Source organism: Giraffa tippelskirchi, chromosome 11, assembly GCF_054371585.1.
Source record: "Giraffa tippelskirchi isolate mGirTip1 chromosome 11, T2T-mGirTip1v1.2.pri, whole genome shotgun sequence".
In the NCBI taxonomy this organism is placed as follows: domain Eukaryota; kingdom Metazoa; phylum Chordata; class Mammalia; order Artiodactyla; family Giraffidae; genus Giraffa; species Giraffa tippelskirchi.
The window spans coordinates 96,216,005-96,228,651 of NC_137285.1; the positions used below are offsets into that span (position 1 = coordinate 96,216,005).

General features: G+C 37.6%; 1 protein-coding gene across 17 annotated transcripts in view; it reads left to right on the plus strand.

The window, feature by feature from the left end:
- LOC145526991 (uncharacterized) overlaps positions 1-12,647 on the plus strand; it is a 294,041-nt gene that overhangs the window by 126,868 nt on the left and 154,526 nt on the right. The window contains exon 4 of one of the 17 annotated variants that reach the window (XM_081544167.1): positions 10,471-10,615. The exons of the other annotated variants lie outside the window; for them this stretch is intronic. The gene's annotated coding sequence lies outside the window, so the exon portion shown is untranslated. The remainder of the gene's footprint in view (positions 1-10,470; positions 10,616-12,647) is intronic. 17 annotated transcript variants of the gene reach the window in all.

Sequence of the window (12,647 nt, forward strand, 5' to 3'; positions counted from 1 at the left end):
AGGGAATCTATCCCATTTCCCCCTACAATAATCTATCTTTAGAAAACCTCAACTCTGCCTTTGATTGAATAGCAATGCTCTGTAACAAATCTTGTGCATCAGCCCAAGCCTCTTCTATTAAGACTTATCATTGTCGATGGATTCATGAACTCAAGCCTTTACTCTCTTCCTTTCCTTCTCATAAAAATTCCTGGTATTCTGACTGCATAATTACAGCATTGCTTCGGATTCAAGCACAGCAAGCACAAATTACAACTTCTAAGGGGTATTGGGAGTGAGGTCAGTAGGTCTTTTCCACTTGTAGGGAATTTGAGCAGGTAAGGCCCCAGAGACCAAGACTGGTTTCAAATACAGTGGGGTCACCCAGAGTGGATCTGAGTGAAAGCTAATGTGAAACTTGGCTTATTTCTGAGAGGAGTGGAAGATTGACAGCCAGAAAGCCATTTTAGGCATCTGATCTGAGAGCTAAGAGCAGAGCAAGTGTTCGGGGACCAATGAAGACTAGCAGCCTGAAGCGAGATGGGGATGGGCTCCCAGGGCTCCTTTTTATCTGGTGCTAGCTGTAGGGCACTGGCAGTTCAGCTCACCTTTGATGAACAAAGTCAGGCCGAAAGAGGACAGATTTTGGCAGTTGTCCAATTCTGTGTGTGTCTCCCTCCAACCCAGTGAGAAGTGATCCTCCTTTCTTAACTCACTGGAGCATGTACTGCATCAAAGATGGATTAAATACATTATTAATTAACCTTTAAACACTAAACAATAAATGATGCCTGATTTGGGAATTAAGATAATTGAATTCATTTTAATTCTTTGAGAATTAATATTCTATATGATGAAATTCAGCTAAGGAAATACAATTAATCAGAACTACCTAAGTCATGCTATTTATTTTTTAGGTCAGATCATATGTGCCTATTAGTTGTTATCTTCACAAAAGTACCATTTATAGTTCCTCTCATTTCACTGTTTACATTACTCCCGTTTAAATTCTTACTTGTCTAAATAGTGGTCAACGCATCTCAGCTGATTTTTAAAAAGAGCAAATTCTCTCTCAAACCACCAAACAAAAATTTTTAGTGCAACACTGAAGGATTCCTTTACTGTTGCTATTGTTACCTTTGCCATGTTCTGACCATGATTTTCTGAGTACCTTGGAAATGTGATCCCCTCTGACATATTAGAAAAAAACCCCGAGAGATGTCTCCTCTACTGCCTAATCCCCACACAGTTCCCCTGAAGACACTGAGCGTGCCTGTATCAAGATGGAGATGTATAAACTGAACTGTCTGTGAGGCCAGGAATTAATAGATCAAGCAGCAAAGAGAAGGCAGCTAAGCGAAATGATGTATAACATCTAGCAGAGAGAAGGCCACAGCTGGGTTCAGTGAGCACCACACCATTACTGCTGGGCGTGCACGTGGCAGCTGATACAAAGCAAGTGTTCAATCAGATTTACTTCCATACCCTGAATTTTACCACAAACACAAACCAAAGACAGACACAAACCCCATTCCCGGGTCAGGGTGGGTAGGTAACACTTGAAATTACAGAACTATTTTAGGAAAAGAAATTTAATGGAAAAGAAACATTCTGGAACTTAGTTATATCGGCAGGATTTTACACAGAGCTACCGACAGCAAAAAGCTTCCCAATATTTCTCCAGGTTTTCTATTCCGAAGGTCCCAATGCCCTGCATTTGAGTTAGATGCTAAGTCTGGAGAAATCTGTTTAATAGCAGATGCATCATATTCAGGAGGAGAGCCCCTCAGAGTACTCATTAGACTATTGGCGGAAGGAAAGGCTCCTTTGTGAGTAGTGAAGACCATGTGGTATTCCAACATTACAAAGAATTTAAGGGGTGTCATTGAATGCCCAGCAAATCCTGGGCTCACCTCTTGGGGTATAACTGTGAGTGAGACATGGTCTCCACCTTTGAGGAGCTCACAGACTGGAGCAGGAGACAGACAGAACAGGACTACAGGGTGCTTTACATACCTTAGGAGGAGGTACAGCATGGATTAAAAAAAAAAAGAAAGCAGACCCTTAACCACATTCCTCAGATACATTCCAATGTATCTTGGCTTTTTCACTTCTTAGAGTGACTTACTTAACCTCTTTGAACCTCAGTATCCTATCTGTGAAGTGAGTACAGTAATAATAATTCCTCATAAGTTGATGAAGGAGATGAATGAGTTAACACGTGTAAAGCACCCCTGAACATGGCTTGGTACAAAGTGAGCATGTAAGTGTGAGTCTGATGCAGAGAAATGAACATTATTGAAGTACACAAGAGGAGCAGATTATTTGTCAGGCAGGAGACAGAGAGGACTTCCTCTCGGAAAGTAGCAGCAGATAAAAACATCTACCATTTTATCTGGCAGCAAATAAAAGAATCTACCATTCCTAGGCTGATTCCTTCAAATGCATGATCTTATTTGTCACAACAGTGTTGCAAAGTACTAGTAAATTCCCCTGTTGTAGATGAGGACACTGAAGCTTGGATTAAGTCATCAACTCAATGTCACACAGCTACCAGGGGAAAAGTCAAATTCACATGTGTTTCATTTCTAGAACCCAGATTCTTGAGCATTATGTTGTGCTCTGCTTTTGGGAGAGACTGTACATGGAAGCCAAAGCTTCACCTCTTCAACATCCAGAGCCTGGAAGTACAAGTGAAAATCAACCTTATTTTCACTGTGCCCCTTTCTGGAAGAGGAAGAGTAAGTAAGCTCTGATTTTTACAGAGTGTCCTTGTCAATGGAAGGAAAGTGTCTCCCAGTAACAAGAAGCAGATCTTAGGGAGTAAAAATAAGATAATAATAATGATGGTAATCATTCAATATCATAGTAATCCAAGTCTATCCCCTGACCAGTAATGCTGAAGAAACTGAAGTTGAAGGGTTCTATGAAGATTTACAAGAACTTCCAGAACTAACACCCAAAAAAGATGTCCTTTTCATTATAGGGGACTGGAACGCAAAAGTAGCAAGTCAAGAGATACCTGGAGTAATAGGCAAATATGGCCTTGGAGTACAAAACAAAGCAGGGCAAAGGCTAACAGAGTTTTGCCAAGAGAACACACTGGTCATAGGAAATACCCTCTTCCAGCAGTGCAAGAGAAGACTCTACACATGGACACCACCAGATAACACTGAAATCAGATTGATTGTATTCTTTGCAGCCAAAGATGAAGAAGCTCTATACAGTCAGCAAAAACAAGACTGGAAGCTGACTGTGGTCCAGATCATGAACTCTTTATTGCCAAATTCAGAATCAAATTGAAGAAAGAAGGGAAAACCACTAGACCATTCAGATATGACCTAAATCAAATCCCTTACGATTATACAGTGGAAGTGACAAACATTTTCAAGGGATTAGGTCTGATAGAGTGCCTGAAGAACTATGAACAAAGGTTCGTGACATTGTGCAGGAGGCAGTAATCAAGACCATCACCAAGAAAAAGAAATGCAAAAAGGCAAAATAGTTGTCTGAAGAGGGCTTACAAATAGCTGAGAAAAGAAAAGATGCAGAAGGCAAAGGAGAAAAGGAAAGATATACCCATCTGAATGCAAAATTCCAAAGAATAGGAAGGAGAGATAAGAAAGCCTTCCTCAGTGATCAATGTAAAGAAATAGAGGAAAACAATAGAATGGGAAAGCCTACAGATCTCTTTAAGAAAATTAGAGATACCAGGGGAACATTTCATGCAAAATGGGCACAATAAAGGACAGAAATGGCATGGACCTAACAGAAGTAGAAGATGTTAAGAAGAGGTGGCAAGAACACACAGAAGAACTGTACAAAAAAGATCTTAATGACCCAGATAACTACGATGGTGTGATCACTCACCTAGAGCCAGACATACTGGAATGTGAAGTCAAGTGGGCCTTTGGAAACATCACTACAAACAAAGCTAGTGAAGGTGATGGAATTCCAGTTGAGCTATTTCAAATCCTCAAAGATGATGCTGTGAAAGTGCTGCACTCAATATGCCAGCAAACTTGGAAAGCTCAGCAGTGGCCACAGGATTGGAAAAGGTCTGTTTTCATCTCAATCCCAAAGAAAGGCAATGCCAAAGAATGCTCAAACTACCGCCCAATTGCATTCATCTCACATGCTAGCAAAATAATGCTCAAAATTCTCCAATCCAGGTTTCAACAGTACATGAACCATGAACTTCCAGATGTTCAAGCTGGATTTAGAAAAGGTAGAGGAACCAGAGATCAAATTGCCAACATCTGCTGGATCATCAAAAAAGCAAGATAATTCCAGAAAAACATCTACTTCTGCTTTATTGATTATGCTAAAGTCTTTGACTTTGTGGATCATAATAAACTCTGGAAAATTCTTCAAGAGATGGGAATACCAGATCCTCTGACTTGCATCCTGAGAAATCTGTATGCAGGTCAAGAAGCAGCAATTAGAACAGGACATGAACAACAGACTGGTTCCAAATCTGGAAAGGAGTGCGTCAAGGCTGTATATTGTCACCCTGCTTATTTAACTTATTGGCAGAGTTCATCATGTGAAATGCTGGACTGGATGAAGCACAAGCTGGAATCAAGATTTCTGGGAGAAATATCAATAACCTCAGACATGCAGTTGACACGACCCCTATGGCAGAAAGTGAAGAAGAACTAAAGAGCCTCTTGATGAAAGTGAAAAAGGAGAGTAAAAAAGTTGGCTTAAAACTCAACATTCAGAAAACTAGATCATGGCATCCAGTCCCATCACTTCATGGCAAATAGATGGAAAAACAATAGAAAAAGTGAGAGACTTTATTTTTGTGGCTCCAAAATCACTGCAGATGGTGACTACAGCCATGAAATTAAAAGACACTTGCTCCTTGGAAGAAAAGCTATGACCAACCTAGTAGCATATTAAAAAGCAGAGATATTACTTTGGCAACAACAGTCTGTCTAGTTAAAGGTATGGTTTTTCCAGTAGTCATGTATGGATGTGACAGTTGGACTATAAAGAAAGCTGAGCGTGAAGAATTGATGCTTTTGAACTGTGGTATTGGAGAAGACTCTTGAGATTCCCTTGGACTGCAAGGAGATCCAACCAGTCCATCCTAAAGGAAGTCAGTCCTGAATATTCATTGGAGGGACTGATCCTGAAGCTGAAACTCCAATATTTTGGCCACCTGATGCGAAGAACTGACTCATTTGAAAAGACCCTGATGCTGGGAAAGATTGAAGGTAGAAGGAGAAGGCGACGTCGGAGGATGAGATGGTTGGATGGCATCACCGACTCTATGGACATGAGTTTGAGTAGGCTCCAGGAGTTGGTGATGGACAGGGAATCCTGGTGTGCTGCAGTCCGTGGGGTCACAGAGTCGGATACAACTAAGCGACTGAACTGAATGATGGTAGTAATAAAAATAATGAAGCTACTGAAAGAGTCCTAGAAACAGTGAAAGTCTTGACTTACCATTTTAATTAGGAGTCCTGGAGGTTCTTTTTTTTTTTTTAGGCCTTTCCCTGAAATTGATCATGTCAGCCTTGATACATTCGGATGGGTCAGTGTAGATAACACTTTCTGACTTTTGATTTAATTACACTGGTGGCATCCCATACATTTTATTTTTGTTTATAATCTCTTAACTCTAATACGAAGGGATACACTGATATCAACTAAGGAACACTTCATTCACCTAGGAAAGAATGCTTAGAGAAAATAGGAAGTTCTCTAGATACATATATAATTCTACACAGGGAAATTCACAGAATGTCACTTAACTCAAAGTCATGGGCTGATTGGAAAGAATCGTTGCCTGACTGCTAAAAGAGCTGACTATTCTTTATCTCGTTTAAATCTTTCCTTCTTAAGGGTTATGTACAATGTTCTCTAAGAGCCGCAGTTCTCTTCAACTGCCAAGAGTTCTTTTTACTCTCAGAGAGCTTTCAGCAGAATTCACTGTTCTAGTTTTTGAGAGCACAGGGACTATGAACCAAGGCCTAACATCATAGCAGAAGGATCCAGAGGGCTCTGGAATGGCCCAGAGCAAGAAGACTCGAAGAAGCTGCCTTGATGGAACTTGGTAATTGTTCATCCATATTAAATCTCCGAGGGAAGGAAAAGATTTTAGGCAACCACAAAGTGCTGGCCAAACTTTGCCCCTGACTTAGGAAAATGCTATAAAGGCAATTTACATGTGGCCCTCTTTCCCAAAATGCTGCTGCTGCTGCTGCTAAGTCGCTTCAGTCGTGTCCGACTCTGTGCGACCCCATAGAAGGCAGCCCACCAGGCTCCACTGTCCCTGGGATTCTCCAGGCAAGAATACTGGAGTGGGTTGCCATTTCCTTCTCCAATGCATGAAAGTGAAAAGTGAAAGTGAAGTCGCTCAGTCATGTCTGACTCTTAGCGACCCCATGGACTGCAGCCCACCAGGCTCCTCTGTCCATGGGATTTTCCAGGCAAGAGTACTGGAGTGGATTGCCATTGCCTTCTCCTTTCCCAAAATGTTTTTGCCTATAACAAAGAGGAAAGCAAACTTTAAAGAGCTTGGGCCTGTGTGCAAGAACTTCATCAGGAGAAAATGCCATAGGATGTGCTTCTTCTCCTCCCACACTTCTAATCACTAATCATCACATCTTAATTAGAGGTCCTGCTTGTATAACATGGCAGAGCTACAGACTGCTAAAATAAAGAGATGAAAACTTACACTCCTTTAAAAGGCATATATAAGATTTAATTTAAAATAGTCTATTTCTAGATATATAGTCTAGTCAAATTCTGGATATAGTTATATATATATAACTGAATAATTATACTATGATTATTATGTAATTATATTTTATATAATAAAATATAAAATTATATATCATATAATATTATTATATACAATTATTAATATACAATCATATATAATAATTATATTGTAGCAATTAATTATATTGATTATAATTAATTAATTATTCACAATATATTACAATTAGTATTATTTAATTAATATTAATTAATTATATTATAATTATATAATATGGCCACTAATTATATTAATAATTATGTTATTATTATATAATTATATATTATACACTAATAATTATATATTAATAATTATATATAATTATTGTTATTATAATATATAATATAATGATTATATTATTTATATTGTTTAATTTAAAATAGTCTACTCCTAGATATATAGTCTAGTCTAATTCTAGATATAGTTATATAGATATCAGTTCAGTTCAGCTCAGCCGCTCAGTTGTGTCAACTCTTAGCGACCCCATGAACTGCAGCTTGCCAGGCCTCCCTGTCCATCACCAACTCCTGGAGTCCACCCAAACCCATGTCCATTGAGTGGACGATGCCATCCAACCATCTCATCCTCTGTCGTCCCCTTCTCCTCCTGCCCTCAATCTTTCCCAGCATCAGGGTCTTTTCAAATGAGTCAGCTCTTTGCATCAGGTGGCTAAAGTATTGGAGTTTCAGCTTCAACATCAGTCCTTCCAAAGAACACCCAGGACTGATCTCCTTTAGGATGGACTGGTTGGATCTCCTTGCAGTCCAAGAGACTCTCAAAAGTCTTCTCCAACACCACAGTTCAAAAGCATCAATTCTTCTGCGCTCAGCTTTCTTTATAGTCCAACTCTCATCCATACATGACTACTGAAAAAACCATAGCCTTGACTAGACCGACCTTTGTTGGCAAAGTAATGTCTCTGGCTTTTGAATATGCTGTCTAGGTTGGTCATAACTTTCCTTCCAAGGAGTAAGCGTCTTTTAATTTCATGGCTGCAATCACCATCTGCAGTGATTTGGGAGCCCAGAAAAATAAAGTCAGCCACTGTTTCCACTGTTTCCCCATCTATTTGCCATGAAGTGATGGGACCAGATGCCATGATCTTAGTTTTCTGAATGTTGAGCTTTAGGCCAACTTTTTCACTCTCCTCTTTCACTTTCATTAAGAGGCTCTTTAGTTCTTCTTCACTTTCTGCCATAACGGTGGTGTTATCTGCATATCTGAGGTTATTGATATTTCTCCTGGTAACCTTGATTCCAGCTTGTGCTTCCTCCAGCCCAACGTTTCTCATGATGTACTCTGCATATGAGTTAAATAAGCAGGGTGACAATATACAGCCTTGATGCACTCCTTTTCCTATTTGGAACCAGTCTGTTGTTCCATGTCCAGTTCTAACTGTTGCTTTCTGACCTGCATACACGTTTCTCAAGAGGCAGGTCAGGTGGTCTGGTATGCCCATCTCTTTCAGAATTTTCCACAGTTTATTGTGATCCACACAGTCAAAGGCTATGTGTATATATATATCTATACACACATATATATAGATATAGTTATATATATATAGATAGATATAGTTATATATATATGTACATATATATAACTGAATAATTATGCTATAATTATTATATAATTATATAAATTAATATATTAATTTATATAATTATACAATTATTACATAATCATATAATTATAATATATTATATAATAATTATATTATATATAATTATTATAAGTGAATAAATATTCACCTATAAAACAATACAATATCATAAATCAACTATATTTCAATAAACAAAATATCTTTTCACATGTTAGCAGTATTTAATATATGATTTAAAGTGCATATTTCTATGAAATTAATGATTTTATATTTACTTAAATCACACAGATCCTATAGTAACTCATAATGACTTAGTCTTCCTTATTTGTTCAGTGCACACACCCCTCTCCAGTTCAATGGCATTTTAGAATTATTTCAAGCTACATAGAATTGAGTAAAATTGTACATGATAGAGTAATTGTTCACTCTCTGGTGAGCTGGAGTAAAATTGTAATCATTTTATTTGGGGACATAATAAAATCTTAAAAGATGTTTAATTCAGGTGTATTTTCTTTTTGATAATTAGTCTCAACTCCCACGTTCTCTAGATTTTTTAGAATAGAAATATATGATAGTATATACATCAGGGGACTATATTTAACTTGAATTTTATGTTTTATTTAAGTATATTAATTTTTATTTTTTGATTCCTAAAGGTATTAGAACTATCATAACAATGTGGTTTCTTGAATATACCTTTGAAAGTAATTAATGAAAAAGTCTTATTCTAGAGCAAATTTAAAAGTTTATTCATTTATTTTTATTGAGGCTGACACAAAACATTATAAATTATGTTCCTTTCAGCTGTACAACATGATGATTCAATATTTGTATATATTGCAAAATGATCACCACAGTAAGTTTGGTTAACATCCATCACCATACATGCTTAAAATTTTTATTTTAATTCAAGATATATATCATTGCTTACACAGTTAAACTTATTTAACTAGAAGATTTTTCTACCTTTAAATATTGATTATTTTGAAATGATTTTTCCTAATTATGTATCATATTGAACCCACTTCTCCTAGCATACCTCTAGTAACAGAAAATTCTCAAAAGGAAAGCAATGCTAATAATGAGCCTGTATGCAAGAGTAACATGCTTTCTAAAATCGAAAAAAAATTGGATACAGGATCTGAAGATAGGTTACATTTATATTTATGTAAATCAGCATTTGATTTTTATAGTTTTCCCTCTACTCTGTGGTGTGGGATGATTGTTTTTGTTGGTTAGTAGCTAAGTCATGTCCAACTCTTTGGCAACCCTACAGACTGTAGTCCACCAAGCTCCTCTGTCCATGGGACTTCCCAGGCAAGAATATTAGAGTGGCTTGCCGTTTCCTTCTCCAGGGGATCTTCCTGACCCAGGGATCAAACCTGTGTCTCCTGTATTGACAAGAGGATTCCTTACCACTGAACCACCAGTGGATTATGTAATTTGCCCTAAATGTCATAGACAGTAAGTGGTATAACCAAGATTTCAAAGGCAGTCTGGCTCCAGAATCTGAGTTGGTAGCCACTGTGTGAAGTGACTTATCAATGTCAACTTCCTCTTTCTGCTCTACCACCAAAACATTTGAAATTGTGCCTCTCCAAAAATATCCAGAATGTATTGCTACACTATTAAAGAACTTAAAGATATTCATTATTATAAAATGGCTGGACTTGATTTTGTTTAAAATATTTTACTACAAAACTAATATACACTGTATACAAAAATTCAAATAATAAAAGCATGTCCAAGGTAAAAAGTAAAGACTGGGAGTTTAGGATTGACTTGTGCACATTGCTATATCTAAAATAGATAACCAACAAGGATCTACTGTATAACAGAAGGAATGCTGCTCAATATTCTGTGATAACTTAAATGGGAAAACAATTTGGAGAAAAATAGATACATGTAAATGTAAAACTGAATTACTTTGCTGTACACTTGAAACTATTACAACATTGTTAACCAACATGCTCCAATATTAAAAAAAAAAATGTAAAAAAAAGTAAAAAGCCATAGCCTGATTTTTAAAAGACTCATTTTACAGGTGATGAATTTGTTTGTTTATCTATATCTTACAATTTATTCCCAGTGCTTATCCGATAACCTTGCTTCCCTTCAGCTACTCCTCACCTACTCTCCATCACTATTTTTCATTGCCTGGACTGCTTTCTGCAGACAATTCAAGATTCCCTGCTGATGCTGTGGCTAGATGTGATCTCTTTCTCACCCTTATCTTGAAAGTTCCTGAAAACCAAAGACCACACGTGAGTTCTGTAAACATATGCATCTTTCCTCATCACATGAGACAAAAAACAACCTAAGGGACACATATGATCACATATGTAGTATGCAGTCATGTGTAGTATATAGTTCTATATGACTACACATGACTACATCCAAGGAGTATGAACCATGTCTAAGCACCTTACTTGCCTCCTGAGAAACCTGTATGCAGGTTAAGAAGAAATAGTTAGAACCAGATATGGAACAATAGAATGGTCCAAAATAGGGAAAGGAGCATGTTAAGGCTATATATTGTCACCCTGCTTATTTAACTTATATGCAGAGTACATCCTTTGAACTACTGGGCTAGATGAAGCACAAGCTGGACTCAAGATTGCCAGGAGAAACATCAATAACCTCAGATATGCAGATGACACCACCCTTATGGCAGAAAGGGAAGAGGAACTAAAGAGCCTCTTGATAAAGGTGAAAAAGGGGAGTGAAAAAGCCAGTTAAAACTTAACCTTCAACAAATGAAGATCATGGTATCCAGTCCCATCACTTCATGGCAAATAGACGGGGAAGCAATGGAAACAGTGACAGACTTTATTTTCTTGGGATCCAAAATCACTGCAGATGGTGACTGCAGCTGTGAAATTAAAAGACATTTTCTCCTTGGAAGAAAAGCAATGACAAACCTAGACAGTATATTAAAAAGAAGAAACATTACTTTGCCAACAAAGGTCCATATGGTCAAAGCTATGGTTTTTCCAGTAGTCATGTGTGGATGTGAGAGTTGGACAACAAAAAATACTGAGCACTGAAGAATTGATACTTTCGAACTGTGGTGTTGCAGAAGATTCTTGAGAGTCCCTTGGACAGCAATAGATCAAACTAGTTAATCCTAAAGGAAATCAACCCTGAATATTCATTGGAAGGAATGATGCTGAAGCTGAAGCTTCAGTACTTTGGCCACCTGAATCGAAGAGCTGATTCATTGGAAAAGACCTTGATGCTGGGAAAGAGTGAAGGTGAGAGGAGAAGGGGACAACAGATGAGATGGTTGAATGGCATCACTGACTCAATGTCCATGACTTTGAGCAAGCTCCAGGAGATGGTGAAGGACAGGCAAGCCTGGCGTGTTACAGCCCATGGGGTCACAAGGAGTCAGACATGAGTGAGCGACCGAACAATAACAACAACAAGTGGAAAGCATTTGCTCAAGTTTTGATGAATTCACTGGAAAGTTTTGATATTTTACAGTTTGAAGATATTTCACAGAAAAATCTAACCCAAACTATTATTTTACAGATGAGAAAGCAGAGACTCAAGGAAATGCAGAGGATGGAAAGCATGCTTTGGCATTAAAGAGATAAACATTTGAAACATGGCTCTGCCTGCAACTAGCTGGCTGTGCAACCTTATCAATTTCCCTAATCTTTCTGATTGTCAGTTTTCTTTTCTATTAATATAAAACTGCAAGGATTATCGCACTTAACTCCTTGCCACTGTCACCAATCTTTCTAATGTACTTTCACAATCCCTTGCCTGGTTTCTGAATAGCCTCCTAACTTTCACTTCTTATCATTTGTTCTCCATTCAACATCCAAGGTGAACTTTCATAAAACATAAATCAGATCACATCTCACTTAGTCCTTCAAAGACTTTTCATTGGTTTCAGAGTTAAATCCTATAAAGCCTTGCGTGAGCTGACCTCTGCATTTCCTGGATTCACATCTCTTCTTGGCCCCCCTCCAGCCACACAAGAGTCCTTTCTTTTCCTGGAACATGCAAATGTGTTCTGGCTTGAGAAATTTGTATTAATTGTTTCTGTGTCTGGGGTGCTGTCTGCCTAGGTCTCCCCTGAATAATTCCATCTCATTCTTTTTTTTTTTTTTCTTTTTTTTTTCCATCTCATTCTTTAGGTCCAAATACCCACTCCCATCCATGGTCACTCTCTAGGATAAGCTTACATATTAACTTCTATATATCACATTAATTAAAAAAAATTTTTTGCATCATTTATCATTATCTGTAATTATCTTGCTTTTAAAAAATGTGTTTATCTTAAAT